The sequence below is a fragment of the Coregonus lavaretus genome (assembly GCF_964263955.1).
Source record: "Coregonus lavaretus genome assembly, chromosome: 2".
Taxonomy (NCBI): Eukaryota; Metazoa; Chordata; class Actinopteri; order Salmoniformes; family Salmonidae; genus Coregonus; species Coregonus lavaretus.
This window is the reverse complement of record NC_139989.1, coordinates 56,683,066-56,706,258: the sequence shown is the minus strand read 5'-3', so window position 1 is coordinate 56,706,258 and position 23,193 is coordinate 56,683,066. Positions and strand designations below refer to the sequence as shown.

At 47.0% G+C, this 23,193-nt stretch overlaps 1 pseudogene across 1 annotated transcript; it reads left to right on the top strand.

Moving 5' to 3' along the window:
• Positions 1-9,805: 9,805 nt before the first annotated feature.
• LOC311142981 (testis-expressed protein 2-like) lies at positions 9,806-22,015 on the top strand (annotated as a pseudogene). The gene is made up of 12 exons: positions 9,806-9,910; positions 10,341-11,502; positions 16,789-16,989; positions 17,116-17,416; positions 17,732-17,910; positions 18,551-18,712; positions 19,287-19,386; positions 20,001-20,142; positions 20,501-20,650; positions 20,971-21,180; positions 21,403-21,523; positions 21,872-22,015. The product of its transcript is annotated as a testis-expressed protein 2-like (transcript).
• Positions 22,016-23,193: the final 1,178 nt, after the last annotated feature.

Here is a 23,193-nt window from a genome sequence, read left to right as displayed (position 1 = left end):
ATAGGTGCTGCTGTGTGAGGGGGGGGGGGGGATAGCCTATATGGGGGGGGGGGGGGGGGGGGGAGGATAGCCTATATGCTACAACCTGGATGCGTTTTTAGAAGTGATGAGAGACGTGCGAGAGTGAAGATCCTATCCAATCCTATAGACAAGTGTGACAGTGTTTTCATACTGAGCCGAGGACAACGTAGTGTTTTCATACTGAGACGAGGACAACATAGGTGCTGCTGTGTGACTCTTTTCATCTGGATTAGTGTTTTTCTCCCTTGCCAGGACTCTAATAATCAGATTGTTCAGCGTTTGCTTGGCGCTTCTTCAAGAGGGAGGAGAGGAGGGAGACGCGAAGCAAGGGCTCCTCGGTTATATGGTAGTGTCTCGGCGCATATTGTTACTGTTCATGCTGGTTCATGCTGGTTCAGGAGATCTGCACGTCTGAAGTGAGGCTACGAGAGACTATCCGTGCTATTACATCTATTGGGAGTTGTTTCCTACACCGTGCAAGGCAAAGCGAACGCGTGCAAAGCGTGAGCAAAGTTATTTTAACAGGGTTTAAATTCTAGTCAAAGTTATTTTAACAGGGTTTAAATTCTAGTCAGTCCACTGCAGTGCATCCCTGTGCAGTATTCGGACATACAGAGTGCTGCGCTCTGGTCTGCAGTCAGACTGCGGCTTTGACAGTTTTGAGAGAGAAATCGAAAGACGACTGAATTTAACTAGAGTGACTTGGGTTTTATTCCATACCTGTCAATCAACGGGGATAACGGTATCCGCTATAGCCTACATTATGGGTCCTTCATTGTCGTTTTGATGGTGTTCAGGTGAGTAGCCCTAAATTCGAGTGGGTAGGCTATGTTTTGTCATCGCCAAAAATATTGAACTAAATATATTTTGAATCAACAAAATATAGGCTTATGTTTAGCAGTCATTTAGCCTAGATGGCTTAGCCCTGAAATTTGACTTGAATTAGCCTATATTGAAGTTTGATCATGTTTACATTTGGCATTTTAGGCCTGTAAAAATCACATTTGGACCTATGCACGTCATGGAAATAAAAACAAAAACAAAAACACAGTAAGTCTGATGCAACCGGTGGATAAACACTCTTCAACCACTTGTGTGTGTAGCCTTATGCCCTAATGCCAGGGCAGTTTTATTGTTCTCCAGGATAATCCCATCAGATTATTTGTCTGATGTAAGAATAGGATGGCTATCAATTAGACATAATTTGTCTAATCCAGATGAGTTAGATCTCTCTGCCTGCCTGCCCTCCTGACAGGGCCCCACATGAATATGCCTACACAGGCCTGTGCAGGTCAGGTAAGGACAGTGGTGTTTAGTTTAGTTTATTAGGATCCCCATTAGCTACTGCACATGCAGCAGCTACTCTTTCTGGGGTCCACATAAAACATATAAATACAGTGCCTTCAGAAAGTATTCATACCCATTTTGTTGTGTTACAGCCTGAATTCAAAATGAATTAAATAGATTTTTTCTCTCTCACCCATCTACCCACACTACCCAATAATGACAAAATAAAAACATGTTTTACATTTTTTGGGCAAATTTATTGATAATGAAATACAGAAATACTGTATCTCATTTAAATAAGTATTCACACCCCTGAGTCAATACATGTTAGAAACACATTTGGCAGTGATTACAGCTGTAAGTCGTTCTGGGTAAGTCTCTAAGAGCTTTGCACACCAGGATTGTACAATATTTGTGCACATTATTCTTCAAGCTCTGTTAAATTGGTTGTTGATCATTACTAGACAGCCATAGATTTTCAAGCTGATTTAAGGTCAAAACTGTAACTAGGCCACTCAGGAACATTCAATGTCGTTTTGGTAAGCAACTCCAGTGTATATTTGGCCTTGTGTTTTAGGTTATTGTCCTGCTGAAAGGTGAATTTGTCTCCCAGTGTCTGTTGGAAAGCAGACTGAACCTCTAAGATTTTGCCTGTGCTTAGCTCTATTCCGGTTGTTTTTAATCCCAAATAATTGCCTAGTCCTTGCCGATGACAAGCATACCCATAACATGATGCAGCCATCCCCATGCTTGAAAATATAAGAGTGGGACTCCGTGATGTGTTGTGTTGGATTTTGGCCAAACATAACGCTTTGTATTCAGGACATAAATTTAATATCTTTGCCATATTTCTTTGCAGTTTTACTTTGGAGCATTATTGCAAACAGGATGCATGCTTTGTAATATTTTTATTCTGTACAGGCTTCTTTCTTTTCACTCTGTCATTTAGGTTAGTATTGTGGAGTAACTACAATGTTGTTGATCCATCCTCAGTTTTCTCCTATCACAACCATTAAACTCTGTAATGGTTTTAAAGTCACCAGTGGCCTCATGGTGAAATCCCTGAGCGGTTTTCTTCCTCTCCGGCAACTGAGTTCGGAAAGACGCTGTGTCTTTGTAGAGACTGGGTGTAGTAGTAAACCATCCAAAGTGTAATTAATAACTTCGGCCATGCTCAAAGGGATATTCAATGTCTGCTTCTTTTTTTTTTTACCCATCTACCAATAGGTGCCCTTCTTTGCTAGGCATTGGAAAACCTGCCTAGTCTTTGTGGTTGAATCTGTGTTTGAAATTCGCTGCTCGACTGAGGGACCTTACAGATTATTTATGTGTGGGGTACAGAGATGAGGTAGTCATTCAAAAATCACGTTAAACACTATTATTGAACACAGAGTGAGTCTATGCAAGTTATTATGTGACTTGTTAAGCACATTTTTACTCCTACATTTATTTAGGCTTACCATAACAAAAGGCTTGAATACTTATTGACTCAAGACATTTCAGATTTTCATTTTTTATTAATTTGTAAACATTTATAAAAACATAATTCCATTTTGACATTATGGGGTATTGTGTGTATGCCAGTGACACAAAATCTCAATTTAATCCATTTTGAATTCAGGCTGTAACACAACAACATGTGGATAAAGTCAAGGGGTGTGAATACTTTCTGAAGGCACTGTACATGACAAAGTACAGAACAGTTATAGACAAGGACATTAAATAAAATACATTGGACACACCTACTCATTCAAGGGTTTTTCTTTATTTTTACTATTTTCTACATTGTAGAATAATAGTGAAGACATCAAAACTATGAAATAACACATATGGAATCACATATTAACCAAAAAAGTGTTAAACTAATCAAAATATATTTTATGTTTGAGATTCTTCAAATAGCCACCCTTTGCCTTTATGAAAGCTTTGCACAATGATGTTCCAAGATGAGATGAGCAATGTGTTTGACCCAGTAGTAACAGGAGGAGGGGTGGGCCTCAGCAAGATTTTGGAATAGGTTTAATCTGAAACGCCTGGACACAGGGTTGAGGGGAGGAGAGGAGGGGAAGGGAGCAAGCTGCCCTGTAAGTATGCCAGAGGTGGCCTAGCTGCTTTGGTCTCTGTAAGCTCATCGAAGTCAGTCCTCTTACATTACCACACCTGAAATGAACTATTCACCCTGGTCTCCTATCTCTTCCCATGGATAGTCCCCCATAGAGGACAGCAGACAGCCACTAAGAACTTTAGTCTTCGTTAGCAGGGGTAACGAGTGTATCATGTCGGCTATGACACTCATAATATAAATATGATGTCACTTTTTTATTACTGTGACAGCAAAAAAATATTATTCTGCCAACCTCCACACACACACACAGCCTGGGATTTGAACCGGCAACCTACTTTCCAGGTATCACTTTTTCTCTCCCTAACAAAGTCCCTGCGAGGTGGTTATGTGAAGGCGGTCCCTGGAAAGATGTGGAGAGTTGTTTGTCGTTGTCAGGTACTAGAAGTTTAAGTTCAGGCTAATTGACCCTAATACTCTGATCCCAAACAATAGCTGTGTCTCAAATGGCACCCTGGTGCACCCAATGTCTTCGTTCAACACACCACATCGCTACAGTATGCGTATCATTCTCATCCATATGACAATTTTCTCACACGATACTGCAGAAACAGTGCTGTTACACATTGACCGTGGCTAACCAACTGGGAGGAGTAGGTGAGAATTGCAGACAACCGTGACAGGTGGTGACAGACGATGGCTGCCAGAGAGTTGCAGTAGGCCTATAGATCCAGCCGGTGCACAAACTTAATACTAGTCATACCGACTAAAAAGAGTACATGTTTTCATTGTGTATTAATTATGTATCTTCTTATAATGATGAATAAAGAATTGAAGCATGCATTCTTTTTAGTCAGTATGGCTAACTCACTACCCACAGAATTCAACAACTGTCTCAACTGGGCCATGGAAAAAGGACCTTCAAAAGACGTCAGCTTCATTGATCCTGTGAAACACTATGGAGTCATATCAGTGCCTGTGGCTGCAGTTTCAGTTTCTATGTCACGGATTCATCCGAGGCTGCTCCTCCTCCTTGCTCGGGCAGGCTTCGGCGTTCGTCGTCCCCGGAGTACTAGCTACTGCCGATCGATGTGTCGGTGTTTGTCTTGTTTGGTCTTTATTGTTTACACCTGTTTCCCATTATGTTCGATTATATTCCCTATATTACCCCCTGTCTCTCATTGGTTATTGTGTGTGATTGTTCTTTGTCATTCCGGCAGTTGCTTTGGTGTACGGGTTATTGTGTTTTCCTCCCTGTTTGGAGGTTTGTTGTTTTTGCACTATATTTACTGTGTTCAGTAAAAGTACGTTGCCAGCCGCTCTGTGTCCTGCGTTTGACTTCGCTGACCGCATACACGTCGCGTGACATTCTGCTAAAACTCCACCAAGGAGCGTGTCTGAAATGCTGCCAAACGTTTGCTGACTCAAGGCTTTCGAAGGAAGATAGTTTTTACTATCGCTGTCGCTGTGGACTGATCTGGATTGACTGTGAAGTCTAAATTGATTAGGATAATGCCATGGGTATCTGTAATAGATTAGACCCATGTCTAGGCTCTCACTTCAGTCTGATTGTATGCAGTGGTTCAGTATGGCAGGCTATGGGAAGCCCATATATGCTAGTAAGTAATAATACTGGGTCAATCTCAATTGGAACTCCCTTGATTCCTCATGTCCTCCCTCCTAGTCTCCTTCTCAAAGCACATTAGAGCAGAATATAGTAGATTTTTTTTTTGGGGGGGGGGGGGGTAGATCAGCTATGAAATTAGCAGATAGAATTGGAGACTATCAAATAACATTACATTGATCATTTCCAATCCCCTTTTAAAATAAATATATAGAGAGTGCATTCGGAAAGTATTCAGATTCCTTCCCTTTTTCCACATTTTGTTACGTTACAGCCTTATTCTAAAATGAATAAAAATATTTTTTTCCCCTCTTCAATCTACACACAATACCCAATAATGACTAAGCTAAAATAGGTTTTTATTAATTTTTGCAAATGTATTAAAAATAAAAAAACAGAAATACCTTATTTACATAAGTATTCAGACACTTTGCTATGAGACTCGAAATTGAGCTCAGGTGTATCCTGTTTCCATTGATCATCCTTGAGATGTTTCTACAGCTTGATTGGAGTCCACCTGTGGTAAATTCAATTGATTGGACATTATTTGGAAAGGCACACACCTGTCTATATAAGGTCCCACAGTTGACAGTGCATGTCAGAGCAAAAACCAAGCCATGAGGTCGAAGGAATTGTCCGTAGAGCTCAGAGACAGGATTATGTCGAGGCACAGATCTGGGGAAGGGTACCAAAAAATTTCTGCAGCATTGAAGTTCCCCAAGAGCACAGTGGAAGAATTTTGGAACTACCAAGACTCTTCCTAGAGCTGGCCGCCCAGCCAAACTGAACAATCGGGGGAGAAGGGCCTTTGTCAAGGAGTTGACCAAGAACCCAGTGGTCACTCTGACAGTGCTCAAGAGTTCCTCTGTGGAGATGGGAGAACCTTCCAGAAGGACAACCATCTCTGCAGCACTCCACCAATCAGGCCTTTATGGTAGAGTGGCCAGACAGAAGCCACTCCTCAGTAAAATGCACATGACAGACCACTTGGAGTTTGCCAAAAGGCACCTAAAGGACTCTCAGACCATGAGAAATAAGATTCTCTGGTCTGACGAAACCAAGATTGAACTCTTTGGCCTGAATGCCAAGTGTCACGTCTGGAGGAAACCTGGCACCATCCCTACGGTGAAGCATGGTGGGGTCAGCATCATGCTGTGGGGATGTTTTTCAGCGGCAGGGACTGGGAGACTAGTCAGGATCGAAGGAAAGCTGAACGGAGCAAAGTACAGAGAGATCCTTGATGAAAACCTGCTCCAGAGCGCTCAGGACCTCAGACTAGGGCGAAGGTTCACCTTCCAACAGGACAACGACCCTAAGCACACAGCCAAGACAACGCAGGAGTGGCTTCGGGACAAGTCTCTGAATGTCCTTGAGTGGCCCAGCCAGAGCCCAGACTTGAACCCGATCTAACATGTCTGGAGAGACCTGAAAATAGCTGTGCAGCGACACTCCCCATTCAACCTGACAGAGCTTGAGAGGATCTGCAGAGAAGAATGGGACAAACTCCCCAAATATAGGTGTGCCAAGCTTGTAGCGTCATACCCAAGAAGAATCGAGGTCATTCAACAATGACCTTTGGCTATCATAAGGTGAATGCACCAATTTGTAAGTCGCTCTGGATAAGAGTGTCTGCTAAATGACGAAAATGTAAATGTAAACAAAGTATTGAGTAAAGGGTCTGAATACTTATGTAAATGTAATATTTAAGTTATTTATTTAAGTTATTTATTTTTATAGTTATTTATTTTTTTGTAAACATTTCCAAAAACCTGTTTTTGCTTTGTCATTATGGGGTATTGTGTGTAAATAGTGTAAAAAATAACAATTTAATCCATTTTAGAAAAGGCTGTAACGTAACAAAATGTGGAAAAAGTTCAGGGGTCTGAATACCTTCCGAATGCACTGTGTATTATTTATTATTATTAATTAGGTTCCTCTCCTCATATCTTCTCCTCCTATGGGTTTTGCAAATGAGGCAAGGAGAGGGACGCGAGGAAACAAATCAATAGAATTGAGACTCACCCACTGCCAAGATCAAAAGGAAAGGAGACAGAACCCAAATGAGCCCAACAGTTCCCAGCAGGAACTCTGGTCTAGGACTGAGGACATCTGATATAGCTACAATATATAGAGCACATTAATAACCACTTTGAGATGTATTATGGCACTATAATTGGTTTCCATTCAGCTTTGAATTTGAGACATTTGTTTGGATTTATCTGATGTAGTCTGACAAGCAGTGAAAAGGGTGGTTGGACCTTGGCAATTTGACTGGTAAACCGTTCTACTCATTCTAATTATATGGTTAGAACCATAGACATAAAACAGTTGTCCTATCTCTATGGTAGAACAGTCAGGGTTTCAGATTTAAATGAGGGGATCACTGTCCCTGTACTCAGGAGTGTCCCTGACCCAGACTTGACATGCTTAACAGAAATAGAAATGGGAATGATTCTTCCAAAGTCAATACCCTGGCTCTGGATTATGCCAGCTAAGTAGAGCTTTGCCTGATATTCATTTGTCAGTTATTATGTTCTGAGCCCTCTCTCAGCACGGTGACTCATTGGAACGCACGCAGTCAACTGTCACAACTGTGCCATGGTGTGCTATGACAGTGTACTTTATGTGTGTGTGTACAGCCTCACTGTGTAAGCCTATGTGTGTGTGTAAGCATGCAATGTGTATGTGTGTCTGTCTGGCTATGTGTGTGTCTGGCTGTGTGTATTCCCTGTGATTCACATCCTAAGTGTCATACAGCCCTTTTAATATGGAGGCTTAAAGATAATCCAGTCTGTCGCGTTGGCATCTGACTCATGGTGATGATGGTAATTGTGTCCCTAATCGCACCCTATTTCCTACATAGTGCTTAATTTTTTACCAGAGCCCTATGAGCCCTGGTCATAAGTCGTGCACTAGGTTGGGAATGGGGCACCATTTGGGACTCAGATGAGGTTCAGCTCTTGAATTAGCATAGAAATACCATCACCTGCTATTTCTAATCTCCCTATAAGCCAATGATGGAAACATGGAGACAAGTAGGTCAAAGCTTGTTTCACTCTTACGGATTCTCCACCCCGACAGGACTCCCTGATTTCCCTAGGGAGAGTCCATTGAGTTAATTAGGCCTAATGTCAGCAGTACACCAGGGGTGTGTCAAATGGCACCCTTTTCCTTATACAGTGCACAACCTTTCACCAGAGCCCTATAGGCCATGGTCAAAAGTAGTGCACTCTATAGGGAATAGGGTACTATTTAGGACACACAGCAGCACTCAGCATTCTGGAAGGAAACCAGCCCTGTTTAATGACCACCACCCGCCCCTCTCTAGAATTTGCATGACCATAGCTGACTGGTTCAATTCATCTTTGACTCATTATGGCTAAATGTACTAGTCTGAGTAAGGGAAAATGGTCTGCTCTTTCCTCTGCTACAATGTGTCAGCAGTGTAACAAACTGTTTGATGTGTGTGCGTGTGTGTGTGTGCGCTTTCAATAAACATGGTGCTGTCAGTGTGTGTCTAGAGGCACTCGTCATCCTCCACAGTGTTTGGAATGTAGATTTTCCTCTCTCTCTCTCTAAGACACACACATACACACACACACACACACACACACAACACACACACAACACACACAACACACACACACAACCCTTGTGTAAACCTGTAATCTGACTGGGGTAATGGTCCATAATGAGAGATTAGGTGTGTCTGCCCTTGGCCAACAGTGGGATTAAACCCTGAGTTTGTTCACTGTCTTACTTCTCAGATGAATCCAGAAAGTGAAGGAACTCACCAGTGTTGGAATCTTTTCTCTTCCTCTCTCTATAAGACACACACACGCATTCACACATGCACACACACACACACATGCAAACATGCACACGCACACACACACACACAGAGAGAGAGAGAAACAGACACTAAATAGTTTGCTTCAGAAGGGAACAGCCCACCATGCAGCCTCCCGCCCACCCCTATTCTATTTATATTTACATCCACAGTCAGGCCTGATGCTGCCTGACAGACCAGAGCAGTTCCCCTCTTCGCCTAGAGGGAAGGAGGAAAGGAAAGGGTAGAGGAGAGGAGAGGAGAGGAGAGGAGAGGAGAGGAGAGGAGAGGAGAGGAGAGGAGAGGAGAGGAGAGGGCTGAACCTAAAGCCATTAGTCAGGGACAGGGTACTCTAATGCTGGATGGTGTGGGTGGGAACAGTCTGTCTAATGCTGGATGGTGTGGGTGGGAACAGTCTGTCTAATGCTGGATGGTGTGGGTGGGAACAGTCTGTCTAATGCTGGATGGTGTGGGTGGGAACAGTCTGTCTAATGCTGGATGGTGTGGGTGGGAACAGTCTGTCTAATGCTGGATGGTATGGGTAGGAACAGTCTGTCTAATGCTGGATGGTGTGGGTGGGAACAGTCTGTCTAATGCTGGATGGTATGGGTAGGAACAGTCTGTCAGATACACAGGATGAAGAAACCTGCAGGGCGCTATGTCCCAGACACTGATGCTATGTCCCAAATGGCACCCTATAGGGCATATGGTACCACTTGGGACACAATGTCTACTGTCCTCCTTCAGGGATAAACATATGTGTGTGTGTGTGTGTGTGTGTGTGTGTGTGTGTGTGTGTGCATGTGTGTAAGATTGACATCCATCATCTTCAATCAGGGGGATGTTACTATTATGAGTGTATTCTTATGTTATAAAATATAACATTTTTGATTGATGTTTGATGATAGACTTGCAATAGGAAAATATCACTCAATGTCGCCTTTCCTTCTTCCCCATGTCTCCAGGGTCCTGTGGTTGAGTTATGACTCAGACTGGGGAAGAGAATGCTACTCACCGTGCAGCACCCAGTGATCCCCAGCACCATGTCTTACTACCCTAGAGCCAGCCACTGTGTTTGGGGGACCACGTCTCCATAGCTACAGCATCAAAATATACACATCTTTAATACATGAAAACTGAGAAGGGGATGGAACCATATCTCAGATTGAATGTGAGTACTGTGGATATTGAGTAACAAACACAGACTTACAAACTGTCAGAGGCAGAGAGAAGAACAGCATGGAGGACAGTGAGCTCATCTTTCTGGAGCGCCATGATGAGGGCCCTACTGTTGCTTTCTCGAAAGACAAGCCAGGAGTCAGGGAGGGCCCTACCGTGGTCTTCTCCAAAGACAAGCCTGGAGTCAGGGAGGGCCCTACCGTGGTCTTCTCCAAAGACAAGCCTGGAGTCAGGGAGGGCCCTACCGTGGTCTTCTCCAAAGACAAGCCTGGAGTCAAGGAGGGCCCTACCGTGGTCTTCTCCAAAGACAAGCCTGGAGTCATGGAGGCCAGGGACAGTAGGCCCGACTCAGGCCTGGGGCAAGGGTTGGGGCTGGAGCCAGGCCAGGGACGCCACTCCTCAGGCTTCCACGTCCCCCTCTCCCCCTCCTCCCCGGGCTCCCTGGCTGACCTGGCCATGGCCTCGACACCCCCCGGCCTGGTGAAGTCCTCCTCCACAGAGCTGCAGACCAAAGAGACTAGTTCCTTGAGAAGCTCCAAACCCCTCCTCAGCCTGGTCAAGTCCCTCTCCACTGAGATCTCCCGCCTCGAGCCTGAGGTCTACCTCTCCAAGTCGGACTCCAAGCTCCACATGCACCCCTGGAAGCAGTTCACCCAGACCCAACCCAAGCTCCAGGAGGCTGGTTCTGGGAATGATAGCTTGACGGCACCCCCATCCCCCGTCTCCCCCACGGAGCCCAAAGGAAGTTCCCTGATGACCGAGTTTGAGGACACGCGGAGGAAGTTCTCGGAGGCCATGCAGGACCCCATGAGCATGTGGGGTAAGATGATGGGGGACGAGTCGAGCTCGGGGAGCCCCAAACAGAAGGTGTCTGGGGGGGTCGGGGACTCACCTGCCTCCCTTGGTAGCTGTGGAGGTGGTGGGAGTGGGACCCCAGTGAACATTGAAGACGGGAGCACAGAGACACAATTAAGATACAGACGTGGAACAGACAGCGAACTGGGTGTGTGTGAAACCCCACTGAAGAGACCCAGGAGGGGCCCTCTGAAGCCCTCACTCTCCCCAGAGCACCACAGCCAGCTGGGGGATAGCCTCTACGAGATCTGCACCAACGGAGACCTCATCCAGGTGGTGGAGGTCCAGGGGGGCGGAACCAGGGGAGCTGGTACCAGATGCCAGCATCGAGGAACCCGTCCCCAGGCTCAAGGCAGGATTCCTGGGGTTCCTGTGGCCTCAGTGCCTGTCCGCTGGCTATTGTTTGTGGGTGTACTGGCCTATGGGTTCTTTGTGCTCCCTCTGCCCTCCTATGTGACTGGGCTGTCCCTGGGGCTAGCTTGTGGGTTCCTGTTAGGGTTGGTGGTGGTCCTGGTGTTCACGCCCCGTCGGCGCTCCAGAGCTTTGCCACCCTGGGGCACTACAGGGGCCCGGTGGTCCCAAGACAACAGCCTGCTGCCCTCTGACCCTGTTGGTGGGCCGCGCACAGATGCAGAAGTCCTGGAGGTGAGTTTGAGGATATGGAAGTGGTCACACACACATACACACACACAAGTAACAAAGATTGATAGAGTTACAGTAGGTAAACACAGACGGACGGACAGACAGATTGTCACAGACAGACAGGCCGGCAGGCAGGCAGACGGTCAGCCCTTAAAAATACAAAGAGAACAGGCTTTCATCTTTTTTTATATATATTATTTTAATAGTTGATACATTTCTGTCTCATGAACCAAAGCGAAAGCAACATGCTGTATCTATGGTAACAATCATTACTACTGTGTCTCTATAGAATGGAGGAGTAGAGACCTTTGTTTCTGTGAAGCAGAGCATGAATGAGGCCAGGTGCTGATTAGAGAGGATAGTGAGGACTGAGGGGCTTACAGCCTAGTACAGATACAGCATTACAGACCATACGGCTGCTTCTGCAATGGCAGCCTATTCCCTTTGTGGTGCACTACTTTTGACCAGGGCCCTGGTAAAGAGTTGTGCACTACATAGGGAATAGGATGCCATTTGGGATGCATACCATCTCTCTCAGTTGTTGCCCATGTAGTCCCTGTACATCCTCTGCCCCTTGGCCTTTGATTAGTGAGGAATGAGGGGCTTATAGCCCGGTCCAGATACCGCACAGCCCATCTTAGTCTACTGTAGCCAAGGGAGTCCCTGTGCACCTTCTGGCCCTTGGCCTCTTAGAGCTGGAGCTACACAGTGCTAATAATCACCAGAGCCCAGTTTAAAACCCTCTGTGTCTAGGCCAGTTGATTTGCTAGTCTGATGGATTGGTTGTGGTTTAATGTCTATCTGCGCGGAAGACTTCCACCTGTGATGTCACTGTGATTTGCATCGTTATTCATAATTGTTTCTCCAATCACCCCTACTGAAAGGATAGACAATTGCTGCTGTGTGTCTAATTGTGTCTAATTGTGTGTCTAAGTGTGTGTGTGTGTGTGTGTGTGTGTGTGTGTGTGTGTGTGTGTGTGTGTGTGTGTGTGCGGGTCTCATCTACCAGTCCGTTAGCTGCAGCAGCTGTGATATTTCTGTCTTGATTAATTCAGTTGGCTCTAAGCTGAACCCAAGACATAAGAAACACATATTAAGCTCAGTAGAACACTGCAAAACAGTCAAATTAGGTTGAAACTTTTAAGGCTATAAGCCAATGCAATGTTGCATGTTGCGTTCAGTGTTGTATTTCAGTTTACAGTAGGCATGTATACAGCTTAGTACATAAGATGCAAGTATCTGTGTTTCTTGCAAGTCCAGTAGGTGACCAATCAGATGTGCCAGACAAGCAGATTGATGTCACAGCATGACTACCTTACCTAAGCCCTAAGCCTGAGTTCTGCCTCGGAGGAACAGAAACATACCTGATTCACACTGTAGGGCCGACCCAATCCGTACTGGTCTGGCTTGCATATTTTATTTTCATATTGTCCTTTCCTGCGTGGTTGCAGCAACTATGATGGAGGTATAACCATGCCAGTCCAGCGCAGCTCCACTTTGCTCAGTAGTGTAAAGGAGTAATAGAGAGCTGCACCTAGCTCTGGTTTCACTGCCACAGATTTGACTACAGGTAAATCACAGCGCTCAATATCCAATGAGTATTCAGGCAAAACTAGGAAGGGTTATACTAGAACAAATACAGCAGGAAGGAAGACAGATTTGAGACAGATTTGCTGACTGTGAGTTATGTACATATTACTTTTGAGAGATAATTCCTGGTAAACACTCTGTAAACAACAACAGCAACAGTAAACATCAGTGAAAAGCTGTGACTGCCCAAGTGAACACAATGTAAGAAAGTGAAAAAAAATTGAGTTTATTAGAGTGAGAGAAAAACACTAACAAACAAACAAAGCTCACCAGGCGATACCCCACAGTGCTAGAACCAGTCTCCTGTGATAGATGAGACATGTATAGAACCAGTCTCCTGTGATAGATAAGACATGTATAGAGGCAGTCTCCTGTGATAGATAAGACATGTATAGAGCCAGTCTCCTGTGATAGATAAGACATGTATAGAGCCAGTCTCCTGTGAGAGATGTAACATGTATAGAGCCAGTCTCCTGTGAGAGATGTGACATGTATAGAGCCTGTGATAGATACAGTGCATTCGGAAAGTATTCAGACCCCTTGACTTTTTCCACATTTTGTTACGTTACCGCCTTATTCTAAAATGGATTAAATTAATTGTTTTCCTCATCAATCTACACACAATACCCCATAATGACAAAGAGAAACCAGGTTTTTATAAATGTTTGCAAATGTGTAAAAAAACAAACAGAAATACCTTATTTACATAAGGATTCAATAAAATAAAGAGTGTCTCTACCTCTTATTGTCACGCCCTGACTCAGGGGACGCTTAAATGTTGAGTCAGGGTGTGTATATTCTTTGTTGTGCGTTTTCTATGTTTGTATTCTAGTATGTGTAGTTCTATGTTGGCCGGTGTGGTTCCCAATCAGAGGCAGCTGTCGCTCGCCAATCAGAGACCCTTGCTCCCTTCGGTCTCAACGTAGACTTTGATTTGAAGCCATTCTTGTGATTTTGCTATTCATTGTAAATGTTGTGGGCCTATGTAGCTAAGTATCTATGATCATATGCTATCCATGTTTTTTGTATGTTGTTTTTATCTGTGAATTGGCCAATGCTATTAGGCCACACCCGGCCATGATTACAGACACCTGCGTGTGTCCTTTCACACTATATAAACCAGTGACCCGCAGTGTTTGTCATTATACCCTGATGAAGACAGCTTGTCTGTCGAAACGTTGGTTATTAAGATATTAAATTATTGCATCTGAGCTCCTAGAGTGTGCGGCTTTCCTTTTCATTTTGAAGTGTTTTACGCCGTCAGCCAGCACCTCGCCTAAATAGGTGTGCGTTTTCTTTCGCCTTTATCTTAGTTGTGTATTCTACCTTAGGACTTCACGTTTCGTTTCATTTATTGTTTTGTCGTTGTGTTTATTAAGTTAAATAAACATGTACGTATATAACGCTGCGTCTTGGTCTGACCCGTCATTAAACGAACGTGACACAAGATCCCACCAAACGAGGACCAAGCAGCATGCCCAGGCGGAGAGAGTAGCCATGTCACAGGTGGGCAATTTGTGGTCATGGGAAGAGATATTTGCGGGGAGAGGACCATGGGCTAAGGTAAATGCCCAGGCAGGAGAGGAGCAACGGCAACACAGAGGAGGCCGGTCGAGGAGGAAGCCCGAGAAGCAGCCCCAATAAAACATTTTGGGGGGGCACAGGGGGTGGTTGGCGGAGCCTAGTGTCAGAGCAGAGCCAACTCCCCGTACTCACGCGAGGAAGCGTATGACTGGGCAGGCTCCGTGTTATGCGGAGCTACGTACTGTGTCGCCAGTGCGCCGGCACAGTCCTGTAAGTCCTGTGCTTGCACCACGCACGTGCCGTGCGAAGATGGGCATCCAGCCAGGACGGGGTGTGCCGGCTCAACGCTCCTGGTCTCCAGGACGCCTCCTCGGTCCCGCATATCCTGCGCCAGTTCTATGAACTGTATCGCCAGTGCTGCATCCTGTGCCAGCATCCCGCACGTGTAGTGTGAAAGTGGGCAGCCAGCCAGGACTGGTTGTGCCAGCTCTCCGCTCTAGACCTCCAGTCCGCCTCCACAGTCCGGCCCGGCCTGTTCCTGCTCCTCGCACCAAGCCAGTGGTGCGCGTCGCCAGCCCGGCCTGTTCCTGCTCCTCGCACCAAGCCAGTGGTGCACGTCGCCAGCCCGGCCTGGCCTGTCCCTGCTCCTCGCACCAAGCTAGTGGTGCGCGTCGCCAGCCCGGCCCGGCCTGTTCCTGCTCCTTGCACCAAGCCAGTGGTGCGTGTCGCCAGCCCGGCCTGCTCCTCGCACCAAGCCAGTGGTGCGCGTCGCCAGTCCGGCCCAGCCTGTTCCTGCTCCTCGCACCAAGCCAGTGGTGCGCGTCGCCAGCCCGGCCTGGCCTGTTCCTGCTCCTCGCACCAAGACAGTGGTGCGCATCTCCAGTCCGGCACGGCCCGTGCCCGTTCCACCGGTGCCTGGGCCGGCACCGGTCAGCTGCTCCACTCCGGAGCCAGAGCAGTCCGTTCCACCGGTGCCTGATCCAGCTCCGGTCAGCTGCGCCACTCAGGAGCCAGAGCAGTCCGCTCCACCGGGGTCCAGTCCAGCTCCGGTCAGCGGCTCCACTCCGGAGCCTGAGCAGTCCGCTCCACCGGTGCCTGATTCAGCTCCGGTCAGCGGCTCCACTCCGGAGCCAGAGCAGTCCGCTCCACCGGTGCCTGATCCAGCTCCGGTCAGCTGCGCCACTCAGGAGCCAGAGCAGTCCGCTCCACCGGGGTCCAGTCCAGCTCCGGTCAGCGGCTCCACTCCGGAGCCTGAGCAGTCCGCTCCACCGGTGCCTGATTCAGCTCCGGTCAGCGGCTCCACTCCGGAGCCAGAGCAGTCCGCTCCACCGGTGCCCAGTCCAGCTCCGGTCAGCGGCTCCAGTCCAGACCATGACGGCAGCCCCTCTCCAGGTTCGGGGTCTCCCACACCAGGGTCCAGACAGGGCCTGGCGTATCGTGGGAGGAAGGAGAGGGGAAGCAGCGCGCCGGGGTCCAGACCAGACCAGGGGCGCAACAGGGAGACGGAGAGTGAGAGGTCGTCACGCCCCGAGCCGGATCCGCCTCCGAGGCGGAATGCCCACCCGGCCCCTACCCTGTTATGTTTATGTTGTGCGGTCGGAGTCCGCACCTTTGGGGGGGGGTGTACTGTCATGCCCTGACTCAGGGGACGCTTAAATGTTGAATCAGGGTGTGTATATTCTTTGTTGTGCGTTTTCTATGTTTGTATTCTAGTATGTGTAGTTCTATGTTGGCCGGTGTGGTTCCCAATCAGAGGCAGCTGTCGCTCGTTGTCTCTGATTGGGGATCATACTTAGGCAGCCTATTGGCACTAGTGGGTTGTGGGATCTTGTTCCGGTTAAGGTTAGTTGTGTATTCTACCTTAGGACTTCACGTTTCGTTTCATTTATTGTTTTGTCGTTGTGTTTATTAAGTTAAATAAACATGTACGTATATCACGCTGCGCCTTGGTCTGACCCGTCATTAAACGAACGTGACACTTACGGTTTCCACCTCTTCTCCTGCTGTTGGAGCACGGAACCCCCATTTTTCCTCTTAGGGAACGTGTTGGGTGAAATGCTGTTGGTCAGCGTAAGCCCCTATGGGCCCTGTTCAAAAGGAGTGCACTATATAGGGAATAGGGTGCCATTCTAGACACAACCCAAACCTGTACTATACATCCTCCATGCATTCTAGGGCTGGATGAACGAGATGCCTGTGTACGACCCGGAGACCTACCACCCGTCCCTCACCCACTCTGTGTATGCCACCCTGGAGGGCAGCCGCCTGCGCCTGGCCTACCCCCGCACCAACATCCCCCGACGGGCAGCCTTCGACGAACTGCCCCATGAAGCCGTGTTCCTGCGCTCACGCTGCTACCAGCTGGCCAACTGCAAGGTCAGTGTGTCCAAATAGCATGACATTTGCTTAAGGATTTCTGAAGCATCTAGTCTTTATAAAGGGTTTATGAAGGCTTTGTTACGGTAAGATGTTCATTATTTATTGTTTCTTATTTCAAACCAGGTCTCCCTGTTGCCTGCTGCCTTGGCACGGAAGAGAGTTTGGAACAAGAAGTACCCCATCTGTATCATACTGGCCGAGGGAGAGGTGGGGAGAGAGGAGGAGGAGAAAGTGGAAGACGGGCAAGAGGAGGAGGAGAGGACAGACAAGCAGACACTCCCAGACACACAGACACAGGGCCTACCCGACACTCTCTACCTCTTTGGTCGTACAGGAAGAGAGAAGGAGGATTGGTTCCAGCACTTCCTGTTAGCCTCAAGGTCAGAGGTCAAGAGCAGCCCAATCAGAGACGTGCCCAAGTCTGGTAAGAAACCGTGCTGCCCCCTACTGACATGGTAGGTTACATCCCAAATGGCACCCTATTCCCTGTGGGCCCTGGTCAAAAGTAGTTCACTACATAGGGAATAGGGTGCCATTTGGGAAACACCCTGGACAGGAATCAGTGGTTTGTCATTTTTCATATATAATAAGGATTGAATTGAGTGTAATTTTATTTTAACCACCTCCCTCCCGTGTTCCTTACCCCCTCTTGCCCTGTCCACCTGTCTTCCTGACTCTCTCCCTCTCTCTATCCTCCTCCATATCTCCCCACTTCCTTCCTTCTCTCTCTCTTCCCCAGAGGTGTTATGCAGTGGGGGCTCCAGTATGGGCAGTACAGAGCACCTGCCCCCTCTGGTTGGCCTGCGTGACCTGGTGGAATACGGCTCTTACATGAGCCGCCTCATTGGCTTAGAGGGTAGCAGTCCCAACCCCAGCTCCTGCCACAGCGACCAGGGAAGCCCCACAGCTAGGAAGAGGGTACGCTACAAGATGGGACTATTAACCTGGTGGTTCAATGGTGTTTCATACAAATAAGTTTATTCTTCCCCATATGGCTCTGGTCAAAAGTACTACAGTATCTGCCAATCAGATCACCATTTTGGGTACTTAACCTCTGAACCTTTACTATCGTTCGAATCCTTAACATAACTCACATTGATTAGAATACATAAATATAGCCACAGTTACAATCCAGTCAGTCTTTGGCCTTGGAGAGAGGAGAATAGATACTGACTGACTCAGCTAGATGCTGTATACATGCTGAGTGGACTAAATGGATCAGATATCACCTGGATGGGATATTAATAGGAGCAGTGTACCTGGCTGTGTTGTATTCATTGGGCACCAAACGGAAGCAAACAACCAAAACGGGGAGGGACCTACCTGAATTTGACCGATAGGAAATGTTTGTTTCTGTTTCACGTTGTGGCTTGTTTGCTACGGTGTGCACTAAGGAATATGACCCAGGTTTGGCTGTGTGTTCTGTTCTGATGTCCTGTGTGGTGAGCATCTGTTGTGGAGTAAGGTAGTAGTGAGATGGGGCCTGATCCTAGATCAGCACGCCTACTGTGAAACGTTTTTTGTAATCCGTCTCTGTTCTGTTCTCTCCTCTATCCAGTTCCCTAGTGAGGAGGCATCAGCAGAGGGGGGCTGCCCAGCAGAGGGCCAGCCGGCCTGGGTCAATGCCCTGGTGGGGAGGATCTTCTGGGACTTCCTCCAGGAGAAGTACTGGGTGGACCTGGTGGCCCACAAGATCCAGAAGAAGCTGAGTAAGATCAGGGTGAGTCTGGGGGTGGGTTGGGGAAGGGGGTGGGTGGGTGGGTGGATGAATGGATGAGTAGGTGGGTGGGAGTGTTGGTAGATGGATGGATGGGTTTGTGGGTCAGTGGGTGGGTGGAGGAAATGTCTGTATGTAAAGAAAATAATATCGATATCCTCCATATCTCTGTCACTACATGGTAAGTCCTATAGAATCCAACTACAGGACATGATCCTCTCACTGGGGTACTGGGGTAGTGGAGCACTGGGGTATTAAGGTACTGGGGTACTAAGGTACTGGGGCACTGGGGTACTGCTCTGTGCTTGTTACTTATACATCAGTCATACTGTTGAGCACGAGGTCAGACAAGGGCAGCAGGCCATCAACATTGGAGAGTGGAAAGGAGGAGGAGGGTTAATGCCTTGTCAGCTCCCTCTATTATGGGCTGTCATGTGCTGCAGCTCCCCATCACTCTCCATCACACTCACACACACTCACACACACTCCCCATCACACACATACTCACACTTCCCACCATGCACGCACACACGAGACATACATTTTCTGAACACCATTATTGTTTGTTCTCCTGTAGTTGCCGTACTTTGTGAATGAACTGAAGCTGGCAGATCTGGACATGGGTACCTGCATACCTCAGGCACTCAGCATCTCCAAACCCTCACTGGACCACAGAGGTGAGAGGGTGTGTGTGTGTGTGTGTGTGTGTGTGTGGTGCATCTGTATCTTTCCCCTGCTCAGATTGACATCCTGCGCACACACATACACACACACATTACATTCTCAGACCAGGTCCAGTGCTGACTTGATCCCATTTGTGTCCAAATGGAGCGTCACAACTCTAGGGCTACGTCCCAAATGGCACCCTATTCCCTTTATAGTTCACTACCTTTGACCAGGTCTGTCACTATAAAGGGAATATGATGCCATTTGGAACGCAGCCTAAAGCTCCTTCCTATTGTCTTCCTCCGCAGGGATTAGCAATCTGCTTAACATTGATCTTCCTACACACACAATAACATGCTAACGCTACATCCCATTAGGCTACAATCGTCACTAGTCTCAACTTGCCATACGGCACAGAATGACAATACTACATCTGCCCCCTCCCTTTCCTTTTATGATAACATGACAACAATAATGGTTGTCTCGAATAGGAAATCAATTAAAATCATGATTCGATCCAAAATGTGTGTGTGCCTGACTGCGTGCGCAAATCTCTCGCTGGCTTCTATATCACCTTAATAAAGACCTCTCTCTCTAACCCCCTCCCCCCATCCCTCTCTCTCAGGCCTGTGGTTGGAGATGGAGGTGGTGTATACAGGCTGCCTACAGATGACCCTGGAGACTAAGTTGAACCTGTGTAAACTGGGGAAGGAGAAGTCAATTGGGGTGGAGGCTGACGGAGACATCCCAGAGACCAGCCAAGTAGGGTAAGACCATAGAGTTGGATAGAGGATAAATTGGACCAAAGCCTGTTTTAGCATGGGCAATGCCATTGAGGGCTTTCACCATTTAAAAGTTGTCCATTGCAGAGACAGAAGATGAGCTCTCTAGTACATCTCTATGGGTTAGACCTGATCCCAATGTCCTCGTACATCACCGAACAGCCTGCGTCTCAGATACACTGTTTTGGCTCATGCTGTGTGTGTGTGTGTTGTCTGTATAAAGGAAACAGTTTTGTAACCCTGATTACAACGACGATAGAAGTTGTGCCATGACTCATGATGACACAATCATTTGGATCCAAATGCAGTATTTATAGTATGCGCGTGTGTGTGTGTGTCTCAGCTCCAGGCCCAGGCTGTGTGTATTAGCTGACAGTGATGAGGAGTCCTCCAGTGCCGGCTCGTCTGATGAGGAGGAGGTGCCGCCCACCGAACCCCAGGGAACTCTGGGAGATAAGAGCACAGGCACGCCACCACCACCAGCGACTGATGGGTAAATTGATATTGTGTCCCAAACGGCACCCTATTCCCTATGGGCCTGGTCAAAAGTAGTGCACTATATAAGGAATAACTTGCCATTTGGGACGCAGGTCATAATTACATTAATTCTTTAATGACAAGTTGTTAGCCCTTGTACTGTTTTGTTCACTGGATGAGAGACTGTTGGTCTCACTTTAAAGTGAGCTCCACGGTTGAACCAGGTGATTATTTTTAAGTGGGAGAAAAAACTGTTGTTAAATTAGCGTTTTTTAAAGTTTGTAAGTGTTTTTAAATTAGTGTTTTTATTGAGCTGCGTTTCATGTCTCCTCTCAGTGGGAGTGGTGGCAGCACCGGCAGACGGTTCCTGAGGTTCGTGGACAAGATCGCCTCGTCTAAGTACTTCCAGAAGGCCACGGAGAACGAGTACATCAAGAAGAAGATTGCTGAGGTCTCCAACATGCCACTGATGCTCACCGTGGAAGTTCTAGAACTCTCGGGGACTCTAGCTGTCAACATTCCACCTCCCCCTACTGACAGGATATGGTACTGCAAACCTGCTAGTTTTAACCATAGGAATAGAATCATTCTAGTTCTGTGGTTTTATCATATCATTGTATAGATACACTGAACTGAAAGGTACATTGGCTCTTGTTTTTGTTTAAGTCTCAAACAGGTCTTTCTCTCTCTCCCTCTCTCTCTTTCTGTCTCCCTGACTCTCTTTCTCTCTCCCCGAATCTCCCTCTCTCTTTCTGTCTCCCCCCACAGGTACAGTTTCCGCGTGCCTCCCAGGCTGGACCTGCGTGTGCGTCCCATGCTAGGGGAGAGGGAGGTCACCTTCACACACGTCACAGAGTGGATCGAGAAGAAGCTGAGTCGAGAGTTTCAGGTCAGTCTGAATGTCATGATATAGTGCTGTGGTCAGGGTTAGCATAGGCCCAAGCATGATGATACTGTAGCAACAGAATGGTTGTTTGATTCCTGTCTGGACTTACTGTACTCATAGGTAAGGGGCCAAAGTGTTTGCATCAGCTATTTTCATATCTGTACAGACTAATAAAGTTGTCACAAATTATTTATAATACTATAAGTCCGATCCCAGCCATCTGATACCATACCAGTGTTAAGGTGCACCATACAGTGTTATGTTGATCCTGCAAGTTGATAGGACTTCATCTTCTGTATTGTTATCTATGTATAGTTGTCTCAGCCATGCTTGTTGTTCTTTCGACTGCAGAAGGAGTTTGTGATGCCCAACATGGACGACCTCTATCTTCCTCTCATGTCCTCCGTGCTAGACTACCCTCCAGCATCCCAGCATTCTCCAGCCCACTCCTCACGCCGCTCCTCCAACGACTCCCAATACTATGTGTCTGAATAGCGCCTCACTGTGGCGGTGGATGGAGAGAAAAATACATGGAAAACCATATTGCTAATGGAAAACCAGTGGGCATGGGTCCACAGTGGATTCTGAGCAGATGGCGCTTGGTTCAGTCCTAGCTTGTGAGGCATGGTCATAGCAAAGCCTGTGGCGGGCACGTACAACGACGACTGGAGAGTGGCATGCAGGAGATAGTGACATGGCTATGCTCTGAGCAGCAAGAGGGACCTGGTATAGCGCCCGGCTCTACTGATCTAGAAGACTTAACTTAGATAGCACTCTGCAATAGGGAAGTGACCTGCGATAGCCCTGTAATGAACCAGGTTGACGTTTATTAGGATGAGTCTTGTCCGTGAGGCAGAACTGAGCGATTTCCACTAGATGGTACAGCAAATTCAAAATTGGCTGTATTGTAAAAATTAATAAACAAAAATGTAAGTTTAGGGTTAAAATCAGATTTTATGACTTTGTGGCAGTGCCAGCTAGTGGCCACTCTGCATAGCTGCCTCCAGAACAAGATTCATGACGGAAAAAGCTAACCTGCATAATAAAGACAGTGATTGCGTCCCAATTGGCACCCTAAACCATATATATCTCTCACAGGAGGCTGAGGGGAGAACGGCGCATAATAATGTCCGGAACGGCACTAATGGAATGGCATCAAACACCTGGAAACTGTGCGTTTGATACAATTCCGCTCCAGTCATTAACAGGGAATAGGGTGCCATTTTGAATGAAACTGCAATAGGTACATATTTGTCCACTTGAAGGAAAGTGAATATGGGCATTACTCTGGTATGAATTGTTACTGTATAATGACTATGCTGATACACTGAATTGGAACCGAATAAGTTGGTCCTCAACTCCTGAAGGTGAGCGTTGTACTCATGTTGTCCGGTGGGCTGGCCAGAACATTGGTGTATTATTGGCCTGACAAAATGGACTCCTTGGACAACTATTTGAAAGTGATTGTAGCCCAGAGAAGATTCCTTGGAGATTATTGGTTCTCTAAAACGTTCTTGTCATCTTTGCTTGTTGTGTTAGACTAAGGCAGCAAATGACTTTCTGCATGGATTTTTGGACAGCGTACCCTCTTCATTGATCAACTAAACAATAATGTATAAATGTACAAACTATCAAGATATTGTGACGGACTGGTGGGAAAATATAGAAACTAT